The sequence below is a fragment of the Macrosteles quadrilineatus genome, unplaced genomic scaffold (genome assembly GCF_028750875.1).
Source record: "Macrosteles quadrilineatus isolate MER2022 unplaced genomic scaffold, UCM_ALF_1.0 Scaffold_1__1_contigs__length_201487025, whole genome shotgun sequence".
Taxonomy (NCBI): domain Eukaryota; kingdom Metazoa; phylum Arthropoda; class Insecta; order Hemiptera; family Cicadellidae; genus Macrosteles; species Macrosteles quadrilineatus.
This window is the reverse complement of record NW_026542594.1, coordinates 103,609,800-103,633,910: the sequence shown is the minus strand read 5'-3', so window position 1 is coordinate 103,633,910 and position 24,111 is coordinate 103,609,800. Positions and strand designations below refer to the sequence as shown.

Here is a 24,111-nt window from a genome sequence, read left to right as displayed (position 1 = left end):
AACTTTCTCTACACTTATGTTACTATGCGGGCGTCTTACCTTCTAAATGACTCAACGACTCAATGCGTGTTCAACATTTACAATTCAAACTAGGAGACATGTAAAATGCTAAATTGGGATACAGTATCATCACTCGCTCCCATGTAAGTTTGGCTCATGGTAATGGGTTGTCTCAACAACTCAATGACCATTCGACGAAATTATAGCTAAAATAATATAATGGAAATATCCCTCAACATTTTTTGTATGCAATGAAATTGTAAATGTAAACTAAGTTAATCCATCGACGAAAAAATTATTACGGACTTTGTAGTAATCTTTATCCAAGAAAGGTGTATTACAATTTTTAAATTTGAATTTTGAAGCTGATTAAGAAGTCCAACATGTATCTGTATCGTGCGTAGTCAAATTGATGGATGGGTGAACATAAACAACTAGTATTTGTAAACCAATTCTTAATTCAAAATCAAATCCTTAACAATCTGAAACCAGTGCAAACAGACGACTGAAGTTCGATTATACCTATTTTGAAGTGTGAGTGTCTGAAAATCATTGACAAAGACGAATATTTCTATGTACCCAAATGCATGTTAATCGTTGGGTTATGTTAATACATAAAATGCATGTTAATTATAGTGGGCACGTGCGTGATGTTAGGAGACAATTTTGGGGGCAAAGGTATTAAGCCAAAATAAATATTGCAAGAAGGGCACAAACAGATTAATGCTAGCAAACACGTTATTTAAAAAATCCATACTATAATGAAATCATTATTTGTAGAAGGCGAAAACCTATCTTCATCTGTTTGTTGTTGAGTGTTAGGTCTATCGTCCGTCAAGCCATGGCCAACTACAATTAGACGGGTTGTAGGCTATGTTAGCAGAGAATAAATAGTAAACACATTATTCTAGTAAAATGTTTACTCTTTATTCCGTGATATTAGTTACTAAGGCTAACTTGCCATTTACTGTTAAGTTAAACATACAGGGGTTGTTTATCACAATTTGCATTTTATAATACGCCGATGACTCAAAGGAACTCTTTACACCAAATGACAGGCTCAAGTACCTGATTAGTGTGTAGTGTGACTGCCCAACCGGCTCATTAAGTGTAACTTGAGTGAATCAGGCGATCGTGTCTCAGCGTCAGTTTCTTTTTGTTGTTTTTTTTCTGCAAAAAGCCAAAAAGGCCAAGTTGACAAATTTACCAAAGGTACCTATTTAGATTTAATTTATCCTAATTATTGTCCATGGAAATTGTCTGTAAACCTCATCTTAATTACTAGTACAGTATGTTTTGTCTATGCTAGTACCTAGTACCAAGTCAGTTAAAAGTTCTCGAATTGTTATTCACCATGTGATGCTAAGAGCATTTTCTTAACACGGTATTATTCAGTAATACTTTAGCACGTGTGGAACGAGCTGGTCTCGTGGAAGAACGCGTGACTTCTGTCCCCAATGGCCCGGGTTCGAATCCCGCCAATCACCAACGGATTTTATGTCGAAACCGAGGCTGTGAATCAAAATCTATAGTTTAGCAATAATGTGGGCCGCAGGGACACACACCAAACTATCCTGAAAATAAAACAACGTTGAGACTAACACCTTTACCTTTAATCACAGCTACTTTAAGTTTACGTAGTTTATAAAACGTACTTAGAATGTGTTTGCTAACCAAGGTAAGCTATGTAAACTGCGATAGTTGTGTATCAGGTAAATTGTGATTTGTGAAGCATTTAGGAAAAAATAATAAAGGGTTATTTCTCTTCTTGTAGCAAACCATTAAGGTGTAGGACATGGTGTACAACATAATTTAGTGATATAATTGGGCAGCTAGTTCATTAAACCTTAACATTAGATTGTTTATGTCATTTTATGTTTAAGTTTGAAACCAAAGTTTATAGGTAAATGTATGATAACAGGTACACAGTTCCATATGAAAAGACGTAAATGAAAATACACCATCAATATTGTTTATCTGATTTGAAATCGTTGTTCAAATAGGCCTATGCAATTGAATTGAAATAAGAAGCCCCACTTGTAGGCGTGCGCGCCATGCCGGTCTTTAGCTGATAACGAGTGACGCTGTGACCTTGAGTGATAACACGTCATACCCATCTGTTATCTTCTCTCGTGTTAAAGCTTCGCCTAGTTTATACTTCTTTTACTTCAACCGTATACATTACAATTACTTTGCCCATTAGATCACAAAAACCCATACAACTAGGATTGCTTTCATAGAAGTGAAAGCCAGCTGAGCGGAGCGATCAAGTTTCATGTTTCTTTTAATAAAGCAATAAGTCGAAACAATGTTTATCGTAGAATCCAACTTATTGGTTTATTATTTAAAACAGCTGTAAAAATGCATAGATTCTTTTTAGATACGAACTAGCAGCAAGCAATAATTGCTTGGATCGCACTGTAAACCAGGCTAAATTTGACGTTGTGAAAAAATTCGATACAAAAATCTTTTTATATCCTATCCTATACTCTAATACGAGCAAGGTTTGCTTGTATGTATGCTTGCACCAAGATCTCGAAAACGGCTCCGACGATTTTCTTCAAATGTTGTAAATAGTTTATTTCTGGCCTAAAAACGAGTTTACTGCAGTTAGAACTGCCAACAAAAATCTAAATACGTAGAAAAATGAAACTGAAAATCACATTTTTTTAACATTAGTCTTATGGGTTGCTAGGTAACCATGTTGGCTGAATTAAATAACAAGGAAAAAGTAAACAAAAGACTTGTAATTTGTCTATCCACAGTATACTAGCAAAACAAAATACAGTACCAAAGGAAAAACATCAGTTGTTACTATTGAGCAAAGATTATACTGAAGATTACTCGATTCTATAGTCAAGGGTAGCAGTGTGGAGTGTGTTATCTGTTTATGACGATTAGATTACGGTATCTGCAATCCTTAAATGCTATGGAAAGGGAAGGAAACAGGTCCCCGATGTAGGAAGTGATGAAGGAAGTAGTAAAGGCGAGCAGTCCGGAGTGTGGGAACTGTTTATGACAATTAGATTAAGGTATCTACAATCCTAAAATGCTATGGAAAGGGAGGAAAACAGGTCCACGACATAGGAAGTGGTGAAGGAAGTAGTAAAGGCGAGCAGTCTGGAGTGTGGGAACTGTTTATGACGATTAAATTAAGGTATCTGCAATCCTAAAGTGTAATGGGAAGGGAGGAAACCAAGTTCATGACGTAGGAAATGGGGAAGGAAGTTGTAAGGCTAGCAGTGCAGAGTGTGGGAACCGTCTGTGGCATTTATGTATCTGCAATTCATAAGGAAGAAGGGCAAACAGGTCTACGACATAGGAAGTGGTGAAGGAAGTAGTAAAGGCGAGCAGTCTGGAGTGTGAAATCTGTTTATGACGATTAGATTAAGGAATCTACAATCCTAAAATGCTATGGGAATGGAGGGAAACAGGTCCGCGACGTAGGAAGTGGTGAAGGAAGTAGTAAAGGCGAGCAGTCTGGAGTGTGAAAACTGTTTATGACGATTAGATTAAGGAATCTGCAATCCAAAAATTCTATGGGAAGGGAGGGAAACAGGTTCACGACGTAGGAAGTGGTGAAGGAAGTAGTAAAGGCGAGCAGTCCGGAGTGTGGGTACTGTTAATAACGATTAGATCAAGTTATCTACAATCCTAAAATGCAATGGGAAGGGAGGGAATCAGGTCCACGACGTAGGAAGTGGTGAAGGAAGTAGTAAAGGCGAGCAGTCTGGAGTGTGAAATCTGTTTATGACGATTAGATTAAGGAATCTACAATCCTAAAATCCTATGGGAAGGGATGGAAAGAGGTCTGCGACATAGGAAGTGGTAAAGGAAGTAGTAAAGGCGAGCAGTCTGGAGTGTGAAATCTGTTTATGACGATTAGATTAAGGAATCTACAATCCTAAAATGCTATGGGAATGGAGGGAAACAGGTCCGCGACGTAGGAAGTGGTGAAGGGAGTAGTAAAGGCGAGCAGTCTGGAGTGTGAAAACTGTTTATGACGATTAGATTAAGGAATCTGCAATCCAAAAATTCTATGGGAAGGGAGGGAAACAGGTTCACGACGTAGGAAGTGGTGAAGGAAGTAGTAAAGGCGAGCAGTCCGGAGTGTGGGAAATGTTTATAACGATTAGATTAAGGTAACTACAATCCTAAAATGCTATGGGAATGGAGGGAAACAGGTCTGCGACGTAGGAAGAGGTGGAGGAAGTAGTAAAGGCAAGCAGCCCGGAGTGTTGGAACTGTTAATGACGATTAGATTAGGGTATCTGCAATCCTAAAATGCCGTTGGAAGGGACAGAAACAGGTCCACGACGTAGTAAGTGGTGAAGGAAGTAGTAAAGGTGAGCAGTCTGAAGTCTGAGAACTGTTTATGGGAATTACATTAAGGTATCTACAATCCTAAAATGCTACGAGAAGGGAGGAAAACAGGTCCATGACGTAGGAAATTGTGTAGGAAGTAGTAATGCTAGCAGTGCAGAGTGTGGGAACTGTCTGTGGCATTTATGTATCTGCAATTCTAAAATGGTATAGGGAAGGAGGGCAAACAGGTCCACGACGTAGGGAGTGGTGAAGTAAGTAGTGAAGGTGAGCAGTGTGGAGATTGGGAACGGATTAATGTATCTGCAATACTTTTCAGAGTAAACTAATAATTTCCCCCGAGCAAAGCTTGGTCCCCAGGTACTGTATCTTAATATCAACAAAAATATGCATTTTTACACACCTATTATAATTCAAACTAGGTAGGGACTACTGTAATTGTGTATAAAAGCCTGCCTTCAATGGTCAGCTGATGCACAAATAACGAATTGGTCTTTTTCAACACGCGATTCCCAACAATCGATTTATTTTTTCTTTTTACAATCTTAAAATTTATATAACTAAATACTATTATTACAACATGATTAAAATTTTTACTAATGGTTTAGGCTTAGAGTATTGTAATCTGTATATTTAGGCATAATTATTCATGTAAAGCTAAAAGAAACAACATTATTTTTCTTTTTTTTCTAATTCCAACATGTTTAAACTAAACTATATTTTTTTTAATGAGACCAATATTTTATTTGTGAAGATTTAGTTATAATTCTACCTAAATGTGTTGAGGGAGTCGTTAGCTACAAAATGATAGTCCATTTTCTAAAATCGAATCAGTGGAACTGTTGTACTTGTATCAAATTTTGGTAGTTACCTAAAATTTAACAATAAATTAAATTACATGTAAGCACATAAAAATAAAATGGTATCAGCAATCTGATACATAGCCTACTTTCTCCCATAAACTTGTCAACAAACTTTATCGTGAGTAAGCGATGAGAATAACTATGATATTTGGTAGGTAAAATCACAAAAGTTGCATTAACTTTTGAACAGTAATTTTTATAGGAATGGGGGGAGGGGTTTGCACTATTTTGTTTCGAATCATAAAGACCATAACAGACGAATTTCAATCAGAACTGGAATTTTTGTTCGAAAAATCCATTTTCCGTTTTTTATGGGGTTTCATATGAAAATAACATAAGTTACAATAACTTTTGGGGGGTTGCACTATGTTGTTAAGAATTAATAAAGGACCACATACATCACATACTAATTTCAATCAAAACTTGTTTTTTTTTTCGAAAATCCATTTTCTCGGTTTTAATGGAATAACAACATAATTAACTTTTAAACCGTAAATTTTACGTAAATGGGATTTGTACAATTCTTTTTAAAATTTAAAGAGCTACAACATACTAAATCTTATTCAAAACTCCTTTGGACCATTTTAGAGAAAATTTGATTTTTCCGTTACTTTATGGGGTTTTATGGGGAATTCACCATTAAAAATTAAAAAATTCAAAATAATGAAAAATGCATGGAGATACCATGAATTTTGGTATCAAATTTACTACATACCAAATTTAATCAAAATCGGACCTCAGGTGTGGTCTGTTGTAGCTCTGTTCACATCCACCCATACAGACAGACACACACACGGACAGACAAAACGGATATATTCACTCAAAACTCAAACTCGAAAGTTTTTACGAAAACAATGTACTGTGTCCTTGTATCCCAGAAAGAATAGATTCTTGCACATATGTGCATTCTTGTACCTTTGAATCAACCACGAAAATTTTAAAATCCTATTGATAACCTTTAAGAAGTTAGTAATTTCACTGCCATATCTCCTTAAGTTTTGTACATTTAACATATGAAAAGTATTGTTTTCAAGCGAGTGGTATACATTAAATTATTTCAATAAATTGCCAGAAGTAGTTGTTCGTTTCGTGCATTGCTCGTCTTCATTTTCTACAAAATATCAGCCAGTTTTTGAGAATGCATTCTGAAATTTTCCTTAATATGACACTATTATGGAGAAATGGGTATTTTCTTTTAAAACGATAACGCAAACTACTACTTTAGGCTTACTTACTTGGGCAATTATAATTATATCTCCAAGTCGTTGCCCACATTATGATCATAACGTCAAGTGTGTTGCCAACACAATACTGTCATCAAAAATCTTTCAAATTTTACAATAGGTTGGGAAGTATAGAATGTGTTGTTTTAACTCAGTGGTAGACCGCGTGTTTTTTTATAATATCCAACTGATTCTGTATTGCTCGTAGGATTGTATGTATAAGTTTAATTTATATTCGGTAATCCTTTGACCGTATAATATCGCTGTTTCCTTGAAACTAGATCTAGGGCGATAATTAGTTCCGAAACAAAAGCCTAAATGACCAGTAAAGCAATTCATAAAGGAGACAAAAAGAACCTATAGATTTCCCTTGTTTTACTAGCGACAGTAGAGCCATTGCAACCGGTGTAAAATCTCTAATAACACGGCGAATTACGAAGCGAAACAGCCTTGTAGCACCCAGTCGACTGTAACTTCTCCGAGGCGAAGGGAACCATCTTGGACGTTGGATCCTCAGGTGTTTACAACAAAGATGGTGCGTTTCTTGCCACCAGATTCTGACGCCAGCAATATTTACACAGGCATCATTGTTGGAATATTTCAAAGAGCTGATTGGATCATATCTAGTGAAAGGTTTCAACAAATATTTAAACTTTACACAATCAGAATCAACAAAATCGTACAACATTCAGGTTGTATTGTGGGTTTTTAGTTTCAACCCTTATAGGACATAATCCAAATCTCTTGTGCATTGAATTGCAGGAATTGTACCCCTCAGAAATTACCCTCCTCTGTTGGAAAGCGCTACACAATAAACTATTTTTTCGTCAACTTGATACAATATTGCGTAAAACGTGTTTATATTGCCGATTCCTTCTAATTTTATATCCAATTATGCAGATAACAATGCCTTGCAAATTCAATCCATTCATTATGAGAACGATCTATATACAGGGTGTTTGTTTTAAGTGTGAAATAAAATTTTTGTAAATTGCCGCCATTTTCCAATATGGCGGTCAACTTTGAAATTTCTTATGAAACACCCTATATTTTATCATGTTTTCGGATAGAACATGCAATTTAAAAACTTTTTTATTCTTGACATTTTTTCGATAAACCCACTCGTTTAGGAGTTACAGCCTATGGAAAAATGACTTCCGGTGTACATTTTACATCATGTAGCTCCTAAACAAGTAGGTTTATAGCGAAAATGCGAAGAGTAAATAAGTCAAATAACTCTTAAAATTGCATCCACATTCCAAAAAGATCATAAAATTCGTCAAAAATATTAATTCTACTATTTCAAAAATGGCGGCCATTTTCCAAAATGGTGGCAAACTTGAAAAGTGGAAAACTGTATATTTGATGGTCTTTATGGAATGTGGATGCAATTTTGAGAGTTATTTGACTAATTTCGCATTTTCGCTATAAACCTACTTGTTTAGGAGCTAAGCCTATGGAGCTAAGCTAAGGAGATGAGCCATCAAAAGAAAAACTAAGTAAATTCCCTTACGGCTCTGCCCCAGAAGCCTTTAAAGATCCCTCCACAGATTTGTTTACATTTTGGCCATGGTGGATAATGCTTTTTAATGAAACAGCTGTTAATTTTGTAATTGTATTTTAAACAACACATATTTATTGGTACTGAATTGTCCAAAAGAAAGTACTGTATTTGCAATATTATTTTCTGATTTTAAAATTGATTTTCTTCTGTATCATGGTCATGTTTTGCAATATAACGTTCCATTACGAAATCAGTGGAAAATCCTTTTATCACAGTAACTATTACAATTATTTCTTATTGAAATATCTTATATCTATTGTATGGGTTGGTGTCTGCCTTTTTTACAACTTTTGGCTATATTTTATCATATTATTCTAGACTAGACAGATCATCATAAGTTCATGAGATTATTGTCATACATGTTTTCAACCACTGGACAAATCTTCGATTGTGTAATACAATACAAAATAATACAAGTGCAGAAGTGTCTTATTAGTTTTAACATTAACCCCACAACCAATTTCTCAAAACTATGCTTGAGGTTTATTTATTGGCACAGAAGTACGATATGAACTGACGCGACGTGACGAAGGAAAGATCAAACTTACACTGTAACGAAAACGAATGGACCTCCCTTTTAAGTTAGAACGTGTATTCTCAACAAAAAGATATTTTTCTCAAATAAAATCATAGATTAATCTTTATTACACTGATGAAATCGTGGAAGTTTTTAACTACAAAAGATCCACCCAAAGATTTGAACACTGTCTAAAAGTTCTTCCAAAAGAAGAGATGCCAGTTAAAATACTACTAATAATAACTCCGATGACGTACGGTATGGGAAATATTTTATTCATTGAATGATCAACCATATTTGATTAATAACACAATTAATATCATTATTTTTTTAAACTCTTTATACAATTCTAAATGCTCAAAGTATGTATAATTTCACTCAATTTATATTAGTTAGATGAATTACCGTAAGCCTTGAAAGTAACCGTCGATTTCGACGGGTTTCACCTAGTTATTTATAACTCTTTTTTTTTCTACGCCAGTGGCATTTCACACGAGAAGTTACGAGAGATCAAAGTTTAGTGGATGTGCCGGGGATTGAACCCGTCCCTCCCGCACCGAAGTCCGAGACGCTAACCACTAGGCTAGCAACACAACCAAGGTTTATTTCCATATTATTTTATCGTCAACTTGATACAATATTGCGTAAAACGTGTTTATATTGCCGATTCCTTCTAATTTTATATCCAATTATGCAGATAACAATGCCTTGCAAATTCAATCCATTCATCCGCTGTTCAATCCATTATTGCATAAATTATTGCTTATTGTTTCACTGACACACTCACTCACTCATCACTAATTCTCCCACTTCCCATTTACCTAGGAGGCTGAAATTTGGTACATTGATTCTTTAGGCATTAAATAGGAAAACTAAGTTGTTTTTATTCTGATCGGACTCTCGGGCTCCGCCCCAGTGGCTCTGGAGTTTCCCATGTTGATTTATAAACTCTTGATACGATGATAGGTTCAAAATATTGTGCGAAATCGCAACTCCTGAAGATAAACATAAAAATCTCCAATATCCAAGGCTCCAATATAGGCCTAAGAATTACATACAACCATTGATTATAGGCTACTGTTACATATGATGATTACGATACATGATTAGTTAATTCAGAATCCTATCTTAACCACACACTGCAGGTTGGCCGATAGGGCTTATATTAAAAGTTTTCCTGAATTTTATAGTTACACAGTTTTTCTCAAGGTAGTTTGATATCTTCTTGAGATTATTTTGAGGTTCAAAAAATAACTTCTCATCTGACTAAGCTGCTGACCCCACTTCGGAAGCAGAGGGCATCGCCACCTCACTTAATCGTTTTCGCACTGCTTTGAAGAACGAAAGTACTATTGGACTTTTGGACTATTGGAACTTAAAATTTAGATGGAATTGGTAGACTTACTGTAGAGTATCTTGTTGATGCACTGCATAATACGGAACTTAAGGAAAATAGCTTATTACCTATATAAGAAATTCGCTAAAAAGTATAGAATGGCATCACAGCATCACGGCTAAATTGACCTAGACCACATAACACATGTAATGGTGTAGCATTTCGGATTTGGCCTTCGTTAAGTGGTAGTATGTTTTATCTAATGGTGGTAGGCTACTTAGATAGACTTTCGAATCTTTTAACTACGTTGAAATGTTTCGTTCTTCATCTGTCTGGCTGAATAACCATCATCTCTGGCATCCTTAACACTAGCGTCTGCCTTACTTAAACTCGTTGCCCTTTAGACTAAACAGAAGAGGAAATGTGGTGAGTTAAGTTTAGGAAAGAACACTCCAGCTCCCACTGACAAGGCCGTGATGTTGAATTACTTAAGAAGTAGGTCTACCAACCTAAACCTTATCTTCGTGATAAATTAACCTGTTTAGGGTTAATACACAATCAAATTCTCAAGCTAGCAAGCTATTTGTCATAAAAATAAAATATTTTTGTTTAGAAAAACTTAATTCATGAACAACAATTAATCCAAGTATTTGTTCAAAATCACTAACTAAACTTTGTAAAATTTTAATTAGTTGTTATTAATTAATTAATTGATTAGTTTTTAGCGAATTTCCCATGAATAATCTATTACCGTAGTACTTAACGTAAGACCTGGACCCAGGACCGATTTACTTTTTTGTTTTGAGGTCCCTAGAGGCCAAAAACACCATCCGTTAAAATTCACACACACATATATATATGAATTTGAACTGATATATACTGAATAACTGAATTTGAATAAATATATATACTAGCAGAGTACCCGTCCTTCGTACGGGGTTGGCATATAAGTTTAAAATGCTTATTGCAGTTATACCCAAGCTTTGCGTTTGCAATGGGGGAGGACAAAGTATGATAAAATTTGCTTCTTTAAATTGACGGTATACTAATGGTATTACACATCTACCATAGTCATAATGTTCTACCACTTCACCTAAACAATAAAGAAAAATAAATTATTATGAATTCACAAAAATCACCACAAATTATTCATGACATTAAAAACAAAAGCATAACTGTAAACAATCCTACTTTGACAGTTCTCACTGCGTATCACAGTTTTTTGTTGCTGCTTAGTTCAAATTAGCTGTTTACATAAATGCAAAAAAAACTATAGTGCTGTACCCTGTTGGTAAATCTTATAACCTTTTAATGCTTTTGTATATCATAGAACCAACTTTTTTAGTTGAAACAACTGACTAAATTCTTTAATTCCCTTTAAATATGAATACTCATAAGGTTAACATGGGGAACTACAGAGCCACTGGGGCGGAGCCCGAAAGGATTTTTGAGATAAGAATATGCCTATATGTTAATCGGGAATGTGAGCTATCATCATGCCAAATTTCAGCCAAATCCGTCCAGTGGTTTAAGCGTGATTGAACTTCAAACAAACAAACAAACACACAAACTTTCAGATTTATAATATTAGTATATTTAGTTTATCTATACTTATAAAAGGCAAAGCCCTCACTGACTCACTGACACACTCACTCACTCATCACTAATTCTCCCACTTCCCATTTACCTAGGAGGCTGAAATTTGGTACATTGATTCTTTAGGCATTAAATAGGAAAACTAAGTTGTTTTTATTCTGATCGGACTCTCGGGCTCCGCCCCAGTGGCTCTGGAGTTTCCCATGTTAACCTCATGATTTTTCATATTTAAAAGGAATTAATGAATCTTAACAGCTGTTTCAATTAAACAAGTTGGTTCTGTTCTATGATGTTCAATAGCATTAAAGTTACAAGGATTACCAACAGGGTGCAGCGTGGTGCAGCACTATTATTTTTTTAAATTTATGACAACAACTAATTTGCAACCAAAAGGTGAGTAAGCGTAGCGGACGAACTTCAACCTGGAGGCAAGTGAGCGCAGCGAACGAGCTCAAACCTAAAGGTGAGTGAGCGTAGCGAACGAACTTCAACCAGGACGTGATTGAGCCATGCGAACGAGATCATCTTGAAAATTAAGAAGTTAAACGGGGCAAAAGCCCGCGGGTTACAGCTAGTTAGTAATAAAATAAAACCCTGTACACATTTTTTTAAATACCTGAATTGACATTAGTTCAACTACTTCACCAAAACCATAGATGAAACATACTCCGAAGTTAGTCTATTCCAAAACTTGAACACAGCTCTTATCCTCAACGTACTCATCTATGAAACAATTTTCAACCCGATTATCGAAAGATTTTATACCAATAATGAATTTCTGGTGTTCTTTCTTGAATTAAAAAATAAAGGGTGATTGAAAGTAGGCAAAAAAAGGCAAGTGCCAACCTTACAATATATATAAGCTAACCCGATAAGGAATAGTGATATATTCCTTCGAAATTGATATGTCACACTTATTTCATAATTTAAAATTTTCTAAGAGCAATAAAGCATAGATTTTTGAACAAAACATTTAAAACGTATAATGAATTCATCATTTTGTTGAAACTATAAAAAAACTTGCCATGCAGTGGAGAATCAATTTAAAATCATAAATAATAATGTAAACATTTATTTTTGACAGTTTCAGTAGACCTTTGAATACAATTTTAATATTAACAGCTGGTTCATTAAAAGTAGTGTAAAATTATCCATATGGTCGTAATGTAAACGAAATTGCAGAGTGAACTTTGAAGGCCTCTGGGGCAGAGCCCCAAGGAAATTTACCTCGTTTCTCTTTTGAGGGCTCACCTACAGACCAATACCTTTCTTTAGACACCCCTACCAAGTTTTTACGCACAGCCGTTCTCTCAAATTAGCTGTGACAAAAACCCCGTTTTCCTCTATAAGAATAACATGGGATGGGAATTTAAAGGCCACTGGGGCAGAGCCCCGAGAGAATTCACCATGTTTCTCTTTTGATGGCTCATCTACAGACCAAGACCTTTCTTTGGACACCTCTACCGAGTTTCTACACCCGTTCTCTCAAAATAGCTGTCACAAAGAAAAACAGTTTCAAATTAATATTTAGATTAATAACAAATAATAACTCACGGCTTATTAATAACTCTTTGAATAAGGGGGACACATATGCCTTTTTGTCAAATGTTCATAAAAATGTTAAAAACCTGACATCATTTTTACTAAGACCATAATAATCATTCTACCAATTCTTACCTGAGCAATATTTTTGTTTACAGATTATTTTGATTTTCACTTTTTGGATGGTTAAAAATGTCTGAATGGGAATGGTGGTTATCTCATCAAAGTGTAAGTCCCCCCCTCAAATAAAAGAAACATATTTGCAGCCCCCTAACTTCACCTCTTAATTACTTAATTATAAAAAAAATCGAGTAGGTATAGTACTGTATCAGTACCACTTCTCAATTAATTTACTATTTTTTTTAGATTGAACCTAAATATATTAGCTTGAACTTTGTTGAAATATCCATGACGATTGGATGCAAAGAAACAGTCAATTATACATTCGAATGATCTCGGTCATTGTTATTGCACGTGCATTGTTATTTGTGTGTTGTGGGGGTGGAGAGGGGGGAAGGGGGAGATGCGGGAGCAAGGTCAGCACGTAGCTTATCAATGTTATCATTACACCCGGTTCCGCCTTATCAAGGTTAAGCTCATCTGAGATCACGCCCATCTGTATTCTTTGTCATCTTGTTTGGCTGGTTAACTTTTTTACCATATGAATATTTGCACCATTACATTAACTCTGCTGTTTAAGTTGTTGTTCTGCTAATCACATCGCTGTTTAAAAAATCTATTCAATAACAATAATGATAATAGTCGATAATTACAATAATGATCGGCGGCAACTGTTTCCAATTTATATTGATGGTCTAAGGACTATGCTTTGGTCCTATCACAGAATAAAGAGTGAGGCGAGTGTGTCTGTCTTTTACTGTATTATGTAGTCCTTCACATTATATGTAACAGCTGTGTCTAAGGAACATGTCGGTGTTAGTCACTAACAAGACTACAACTACAAATCAAAAATCTAAATCTGTTTTATTTCAAAAAAATTGTTTGTTTACAATATACAAAATACGAAAAGAAATAGTCCCACATAGGCCGTACAAGACCTGTGCGCGGGACGAGCTCTATTACAAATTTGAAATTAATCAAAAAATTAAAAATAATACCAAATAATACTTTTGTATTTATTATTGTTAGGTATTTATTGTATACTGAACTGATAAGTGGTGTACTGGACTGATCGAGCCCAATATCCGACAGCCAACTGCTTACCGAACGTTTGTAAACTGGAAGAGATACCTGTAGATCTCTAATCTCTGATGATATATTCCTATACAAAAAATTTGCAATATAAAAAGCATTGGCAAGGTTTGCAGATTTGAAAATTCTGGGTACCTGCATACCTACATTTACAGCTCCTCTGGTGGGATATTTATGCGTGATTGGCGTCACTATCAAATCTTGATTGGAGTAGGTATATACAAGTAAAGTTTTTATAAAAAGTTGACACACCGAAAGTGACTGAGTGGTGTTGAATAATAAGTTTGTAGAGAAGCGCCTGTTGAATTGAAAAGCTATTTTAATAATTAGTTTTTGCATGACAAAAAATGGCTTTAAAATATTACTACTAGCTCCTATCCATGGTACTATGATTCCATATTGAAGTATTGATTGGACAAATGTATAGTATACATTTTTTATCTCATCAATGTTTAAAATTTCGCAACGGCGCGTTTCTAAAAACATAAATTAATTCCCTGTGTTTTGTATTCAAATATTCAATATGGGGTTCCCATCTTAAACTACTATCCAATATCACTCCCAAGTACTTGTAATGATCTACTCTCTCCAAATGTAAACATCCACAGGTCGAGTTACCTGGATCTCCACAAACATGCATCACCAGCCTGAGGTTGGTGGGAGGCTCACTCCTTTGTCTTAAGGAAAATCGGCATATATTTAGTTTTTAAAACATTCATTGATAATATATTTTGGGAGAACCCTTTTTGCATAAGGAACATATCTGTTTGCGCTGCATTGAATGTTTGGTCCCAAGTATTACCTTTCAATAACTGCAGTATCGTCTGCAAATAACAAGAGCTTTCCAAAGATTGCACCACTCATCATACATTCATCTCCATTCATCGCCATTTCATAAGAAAGTACAAAATATTACAGTATGATTTATCTGTAGGCGATTATTATAAACTAATAAGTGATGCGTCCAAGTGCCAACCTCAGTTTATCAAACGATTTCGTTGTTTTACTTCATTTTACATAACGTGATCGAGACGAAAGAGTAGACTCGCATTACATCAAATTATGAGTCATGACTCATGGCAATGGATAATTATGAGGCAGTAATGAGTTCATTGCTCCAACTGTTCTGTAAATACAGAACTGAGCGCAAACATAAAAAGTGGGTCGGGGCCTGTCCTAGTTGGCGATAACCGCAAGTCCGGAACTGACGATAAAAATGTAAGTAGTAGGAGATAGCCGAGCTTCTGTTCACCGATGGCAGTAAAGAAGTATGCCTACTTAGCTTACTTGGCTTTCTGTTGCGCAACTTAGCCGAAAGTAATACTAAAAACTATGCCACATGTGTAATTAGTCTAATTTCTTAGCGTAGTTTGCGACAGTTTTCTCATTCAATACATGCATTGTATTGCAAATTTGTGTGTGTCATTTTCTAAATGCAAATTAATTTACTAGCAGTACCTATTAGTTCATTAAGTAAGTGCTAATGAGAGAGTGCAGTAGCTATGAATTTACATTTTAATTTGCATTTTTTAACTGGTTGGGTAGTTGAGTGGTTGTAGTGCTCGCCTGACAATCAAAAGGTTGCCGGATCAATCCTGAGAAAAGTCAGTTTGATTTGATGGTTCGAAACTGGGCCCATCTGTTCCTGATCTTTGTGCTTTAAATAAATAATCCTGGCTTTTTTTATTATCACAATTTTATTTACAATCTGTTCATTTTTCGAACATTCAGCAAATACAATAACAATTATTAATAAATCGTTAGTTAGTCTCTGTCCATTGGCAGATCTAACTTAAAAATATTTAAATGAAAAAATAAATAAGTATGTCTTGGACCTAAGCTCACGGTTTTTTTTAGCGAATTTCCCATATAGGAAATAAGCTATTACCGTAGTACTCATGGTAAGACCTGGACGCGGGACCGATTTTTTTTTTCGTTTTGAGGTCCCTGGAGGCCAAAAACACCATCCGTTCAAATTCATATATATATATATTTATATATTTATATATATATATTTATATATTTATATATTTATATATTTATATATATATATATATATATATATATGTGTGTCCGTTAGCACGATAACTCGAGCAAAAATGATCCGATTTTGATGAAATTTGGTACAAACGTGTAAACCTACGTTTATTCGAACGAGTTCGCGATCCAGCATGATCGGACCATCGGAACGGGGGTTTACGGGGGGTTTTATGGGGTAAAAATAGGTTTTTCCCATTTTTGACCCAAAAAACATAAAATTTAGCAATTTCTTTCCAAACCATTTTGTAGAGCTTAAAAAATAAATAATTTAGTATATTGAAGCGTTATTATGCGCCTAATGGTTACGGAGAAAATTCCAAAAAATTGTAAATTTAAAATTCCCATGTTATTCTTATGGAGAATAAGTAAACTGTTGTAGTTTGCTTGTTTATGAACATATTTTGATCAAATTTGGAAAATGTTTTTATTTCTCACTAACTATTAACATTTTACAAAAAATTACAGTTTTACCCTCCCTGATGCAGCAAACCTAAGTACTTGTTAAACTAATTCTATTTAAATAGGGAATAAATGTTATATTTTTAAGTAGACATTTCAGTGTAAATCCAGTCAGTCAAATGGAAATTCGCTTAGTCCGCAGGTTTGCTGCGGCGGGGGTATTTTCAATTTAATCCTGGTTTATGAGGAATTTTAATAAAACGATCTTGGCTAATGAAACAGCTGATCTTAGTCAGTAACAAAGCTACGCGGATCCTCACTTCATTCTACTCATCGTTCACTCAAATTTTGGTTAAAGTTAAAATACGGTAGGTGGCGTCCCTATCTCAATTGATTGATTGATTTTGCCTCGTTATCTTATCTATATACAGACTGTCCCAAAAGTCCCGGACCGGTTTAATATTTTCTAAACGACAACAGATAAATCAATAAGATTTTGCACATCAACACCACACCTAAAAATCTACTTTTTTAAGGAACTATCAATTTTCTGTCATATCATGGGGACGTCCCGCAAGGAGTCAGAAGGAAATCTTAAATAGAAGCATAGGTTGATTTGCACATCAAATTAAAGACCTTTACTAGCAGAATATAATGCCGCAAATTTGAACTCAAACAGATAACTGAATTAAAAATGGCAGCCGTTCAAAGATTTCTTGAATCTGCCATTTTGAATCTTTGAACGACTGTCATTTTTTACTCAGGCGATCTTTTGAGCTTGAATTTACGGCATTGTAATCTACTAGTGAAGACCTTTAATTTGATGTGCATATCGACCTATGCTTACGTTAACAATTTTCTTCCGATTCCCAGGGCTGTGCCCCGAGGAGTAAGCGTATAATAGCAATGCAAATTAAATGAATCTTTGAACCACTGTCATTCTTGAATCGGTTGTCCGTTTGAGTTCACATTTGCGGCATTATATTCTGCTAGTAAAGACCTTTAATTTGATGTACATGCCAACCTATGCTTCTATTTAAGATTTCCTTCTGACTCCTTGCGGGACGTCCCCATGATGTGACAGAAAATTTATATTTCCTTAAAAAAGTAGATTTTTAGGTGTGGTGTTGATGTACCAAATCTTATTGATTTATCTGTTGTCGTTTAGAAAATATTAAACCGGTACGGGACTTTTGGGACAGTCTGTATATAAAATCCAATGTATGTATGTTTGTTTGTTTGTCCTTTATGGACTCCGAAACCGCTCAACGGATTGTAAGGAAAGTTTCAGGCATTATTAAGAATTATTCAAGGATGGTTTGTGTGAAGTTTGGTGCAGATCCGTCAAAAGGGCTCCGCCCCAGTGGCTCTGGAGTTTCCCATGTTAACCTTATGAGTACTCATATTTAAATGGAATTAAAGAATCTTAACAGCTGGTTCAACTAATCAATTTGATTCTGTGATGTTCAATAGAATGAAAAAGTTAATAGGTTTACCAACAGGGTGCAGCACTATTATTTTTTTAATTTTTTTATGACAACAGCTAATTTGTAACCAAAAGGTGAGTGAGCGTAGCGAACGAACTTCAAAGTGGAGGCGAGTTAGCGTAGCGAACGAGGTAACCTGAAGGCAAGTGAGCGCAGCGAACGAGCTCCAACCTAAAGGTGAGTGAGCGTAGCGAACGAACTTCAACCAGGACGTGATTGAGCCATGCGAACGAGCTCATCTTGAAAATGAACGAGCATTTGATATAAAACCACATTAGGACAGTACGACGTATGTCGGGCCAGCTAGTATAATATAAAAGACAAAGCCCTCACTGACTAACTCACTCACTCACTCATCACTAATTCTCCCACTTCCCATTTACCTAGGAGGCTGAAATTCGGTACCGGTACACCAATTGTTTGGGCATTAAATATAGGAAAACTAAGTAGTTTTTATTCTGATCGGGCTTTCGGGCTCCGCCCCAGTGGCTCTGGAGTTTCCCATGTTAACCTTATGATTTTTCATATTTAAAAGGAATTAATGAATCTTAACAGCTGTTTCAATTAAACAAGTTGGTTCTGTTCTATGATGTACAATAGCATTCAAGTTACAATGATTACCAACAGAGGGTGCAGCACTATTATTCTTTTTTTAATTTATGACAACAGCTAATTTGCAACCAAAAGGTGAGTGAGCGAAGCGAACGAACTTCAACCTGGAGGCGAGTTAGCGTAGCGAACGAGCTAACCTGAAGGGAAGTGAGCGCAGCGAACGAACTTCAACCAGGACGTGATTGAGCCATGCGAATACTTATGAAGTTAAACGGGGCAAAGCCCGCGGGTACAGCTAGTGTATTTATGAATCAAATCTTTTGTTTGCAGTGCATGGATTGTGGCAATGCTTTCATAAATTGAATGTTGTATTGTCGTACGTCCATATGTTAAACGGGTTCATGATTTACATTGAGGCCTAGCGCTCAAGTAGCTTTGTGTTATCCCCAACAAACAGACATACCTACAAAAAACACCTCATCTTAACAATAGAGTAGATATGTGATAATCACTGTCCGATGCTCGGATTCGACGATGGGAAGCATTATTCCCCATTCCCCAACCCAAACCCAAATTATGTCCAGTGTGCCGTGCTGCACGGCGGTGGCCTAGAGCTATAGTAATGGTTAGTTTAGTTACGGCGATGTCTCATAACACAGTGTCATTGTGTTATGTGGGCCAATGTTGTGGGGCTGCTTTCCAAGTGAAAGTCTCCTCCCTACTGTACATACATACTACTATTGACTATTGGATACTGAAGCAGACATTCCATGAATTAGGAGGCCACCCAAAAGTTTGAAAATTATGATAGGTGGTAGGTACGAAATTAAAGATGTTTTCCTGTAGCTGTGCAGAATCCCTTTTATAAATTAAAAATAGGCTCAAAAGTAAGCACAAAAAATGAATTTAAAATTTTAAAAATTAACATGGACCTAATGGGTAGCCATGTTGGTGACGAAATAACAACAAAATATAAACAGAAAATCAAAACAGATGGAAGAAATTCCAATCACGTGATTTATTTACAGCGTGGGGTGAAAATGGAGAAGTTTGCACAGTAAATACTTTTGGTTGAATTTTCGACCACGGGGCGAGATCTCGTTTATCCTACTAATATTATAAATGAGAAAGTTTGGATGTACTGTATGTATGTGTATAGATGTTTGTGACAAGTAAACGCGAAAAATACTGGTCGGATTGGGGCTGAAATTTGGGGTGATGAGAGCTCTCCCGATTAACATATAGGCATATTGTTATCTCAAAACTCCTTTCAGACTCCGCCCCAGTGGCTCTGGACTTGGGTATCTATAATGTTAAAACGAAACAGTGTTTTTTATTTCACGATTCTGAATCAACCACTCGACGGATTTTCATGATTTTTGTGTTGAAAGAAAGATAATTTTGAGAACTAGGGAATGTCGAAGCCATATTTTAGTATAGGGTCCCAGTTTTTTTTAGAAATTAAGTTTTAATTTTTAAAAGGTCTAGCAGCCGACGCTAAGATTCTAAACTAGCTTTTGGCATAAAATAATTTGCTTAACATAACAGCTGTAAACATTCAGCTTTTGTGTCACAAATTCAGCATTTGGATAAAAATGTAAAGACATACTTAGGGTTGACTTATTTATACTATGTGTAATGCTAATCATTGATACGTTCAATTCTTCTGTAAGAGGATGACAGATTAATTTAATATACATAGTAAAATAATAGGATGTTTAAATTATTTTTTAAAGCAATCTTTGTAATCTTCGATTTGTTTTAGAGCAATATAATTTGTTTTAACTAACAGCTGGTTAGTTATAAAAATGCCCTATAGAACTATGAGGTTATTTACTCTGATTTTGTCATTGATTATAGGAAATAAGTAAGATTAGTAGACCACCGAGATAGGTAACACCATCGATGTGTACAAGTCGAGGCTCTGTACACGAGTTAAATAAAAAAGACATGCAAATTATTTTACTGCTCAACTTTTTTGGAGAGGGTAGGAAAATCACAATTTTTACATGTTTTAATTCATCTTGGCAGCTTTTTGTTTACAATCAATGTTTTTGAATGCTTGAACTTTGTTTGGATTAGGCCCGGAAATATTGATGTCATAAAGATGGAGATCAAGCATCCTCAGGAATACGATTTTAAATTACCACCACAACCTCAGATGGTTGTTATCCAAAGATATACAGATGAATGACATAGATAGATTAAACACAACGTCATCATTGACCTAGGATACTGCAATTAGACTAACCATCCTTTTATGAAATCTAAAAAAGTTGTTTGGCGTGTGTTAAGTTGTGGTTACATTTGGAGGCGCTGAATATTTTATAGTTAAAATAAATGAATATGGGGAATTACGATGTACATTGATTCAATGAGGGTGGTTTAATTATCAAGGATATTGGAACTGATAACGGAATGGATAATAAACATAGACAATTAATTACGTCACTAGCTCTACTAGCGTTTTTAATTTTTAAATTCCTTCAACATGTGACCAGTTCTTTTGTTCAAATGAATATTATTTTTGACTCAGCTGTTTACAGAACAAACTATATGTTGTTTTTTACTTTTCTTTGTTTACACTTATTTATTTAGCAATTGATGCAGTGAAATTGATATAAAGAATATCTGTGGACGATTCGTTTAATGATGTCAGGACACTAAAGTTATAATTATGTGTACTGTGAATTTTATTGGATGTTTTCGTTTTATTTTAGGGAGTTTCAATTCAGACCTACTGGAAATTGTGTATAGTATGAGTAATTGTATTGTGGTGATATTGATTATGGAAGAGGTAGGTATGCGATGGAAGGTGATATCATTGACTAGGCCCATACACATCTCAATTTATAATTACTCTTTCTACTGTAGGCTGCAATAAAATTTGTCTTTATACGTGTAAACTAGCTGTTCTGAATTATAGGATTACACCGTTTTAACTGACTACTCCCGTACGTAGGACGGGCTCTAACACCTCGTTCACATTTAAAAGGAATTAAATAATTTTGTCAGCTGATTCGACCAAACATGTTAGTTCTACGATATTCAATAGCATTAAAAAGAACTATTATATTTTTTGCAGTTATAATAACAGCTAATTTGAAGTAAGCAGCATCAAAAAGCCGTGATACACAATGAGAACTGTCAAAGTAGGATTGTTTACATATTAATGTTTGTTTTTAATTTAATTAATAATTTGTGATATTGTGTGAATGTTTGATAATTTACTTTTTTATATTGTTTAGGTGCAGTGTGGTAGAACAGAATGGTTATGGTAGATGTGCAATACTATACTATATATACTATACTATATATGTAATACTATAGCATGCCGGTAATTAGATTTTTGTTGGCAGTTCTAACTGCAGTAAACTTGTTTTTAGGCCAGGAATAAACTATTTACAACATTTGAAGAAAATCGTCGGAGCCGTTTTCGAGATCTTTGTGCAAGCAAGCAAGCATACAAGCAAACATTGCTCTTATTAGAATATAGGATTTCAAACTGTAAATAGTTTTCCTTGCATTTCTGTTTCATTAAATCAGCTGTCTTTTGTAATTTGTTTGAAAAATTAGTGTCTACCATTTTAAAACGAAACAAATTGTGTAAGGATTTTTTTACTTTTGTTTTGACTTGATAAGATTGTATACAAAATTTCATGAAGATTTAAACATTTTTTGAGATATGAATTTAAAACACATAAAAAGAAATAGCATATATCTTGAAAACCAAGGCATTAAAAAAATAGGATACTGTATTTTATTTTTATTTTGATCCATTAAGGGAAACAAAAAACATCTGAACAACATCAGGCCTTTTAAAACTCTACATTTTCTCAGATAAATACAATTGACGTTATTATAGCAACTAACCAAAAGAATGACAATTGAAGCAAATAAAATTGTGACTACAGGGGCCCATTTCATAATAAACTACAAGTTACAAGTTACAACTTGTAACTTGTAATTTCCATTAGATTTGCATTGGGCGATCAGCTGATTTACTAATAATATTAGTTTTTACTTTATTATGAAATGGGCCCCAGGCTATGAAGGAAATCAAGGTAGTTCTTAAGTAACATAAAGCATTTTATCACTATAAAGAAAATGACTGAAATATTTTTTTAAACATACTGGTGAAAATGATGGTACCATTCAGGCTGCATTATCAATGACGAAGATAATAATGCACGACCTTATGTGGTTATGAGTAAATCGGAAAATAATTGCAGAAAACGCAAAAAAGATGAGGATTTGAAAAATAATAAAATATTTACAAGTAATGTTGATATTGAACTGGTGTGGACATTGTGAGTATTTCCATAGTTACATAACCTTTGAGTTGAATCTTTTAAACTCATCGGAAATTATAACTTTTATTCGTTTTTAAATATATCCTGTAATACTTTGTAATTGATCGAATTCGAGCAACATGTACACTAGTATTTGATTAATGAATTGCATTATTAACAAATACATTTACAAAAATTTTCATTATTTTGAGTAAAAACCTCCCCCAACACTCGTCCCACAATTATTGGACTGGTTTGCAAACTCATTGAAATGGATATTGGTTTCTTAGATAAAAAATTAGATTATTTAATTATTGTAAAACATACATTAGGCCTAAAATTAGAACCCAGAGGTTTTTTTTTATCTTCTGTCGAGGCTCAAACTGAAAAGCACAGAGGTCATGAAAATTATTCTAATAAACTAGCTATATATATTTCTCTTTTGGGGAATTTCTAAAACTAACTAGAAGGCCCAAAACTTTGTGATCCGATCCAGTAAACTTCAGTTCTGGTGGTTATATCAATTTACGATTTCAAGGGCTTCAGAAATTCATCATGCGACTTTTAATATTACAAAAATGAGGAAATGTTGATTCTGTGTAAAAAGAAAACAAATAAAAAAAGTTTTAATATAACTAATCACATCTCCTATCGATGTGTTGAGACCAGGTAGCCAGTAATCACTGTTTGTTTATTCATCAGCAGCAATAGAGGAAGGACACTTTCTCTAGAAAGCCTGATATCACTCTGCCATCAGATATGAAGTGTATAGTACTGTAGACAGTAGCATAGATAAAATGAGTAGACACTGTAGGCTGTATAGTTTGGGAGTTTGAACTCAGAAAATTTCTAGCTCCCTTGTCGGATTACAAACCAAGCAGTAAAGATCAAAACATGTAAGTGACGTATCTTTTTCATGAAGATATTTGTTCATCTAAAAATTAGTGCTTTAACGAATGATCAAGCCAAGCCAATAAATTGTATGGCAACATAGTTTTACACCTAACTAAATGTGAAAAGATTGGTTGCGGCACTGGACAAAAACAGTCCTGACGCCTACGCCCTATTATACTCTTAAACCAGCAGCTTTAGTATCAAAAATGCAAAGTGCATAATTGGCAAGGCAAGGATTGATCCTGTGTTCGAGGAACTGTTGGCCGACATC

General features: G+C 34.9%; 1 protein-coding gene across 1 annotated transcript in view; it reads left to right on the top strand.

The window, feature by feature from the left end:
• LOC129002604 (syntaxin-1A-like) overlaps positions 1-24,111 on the top strand; it is an 85,017-nt gene that overhangs the window by 19,024 nt on the left and 41,882 nt on the right. The gene's annotated exons all lie outside the window — the stretch shown is intronic.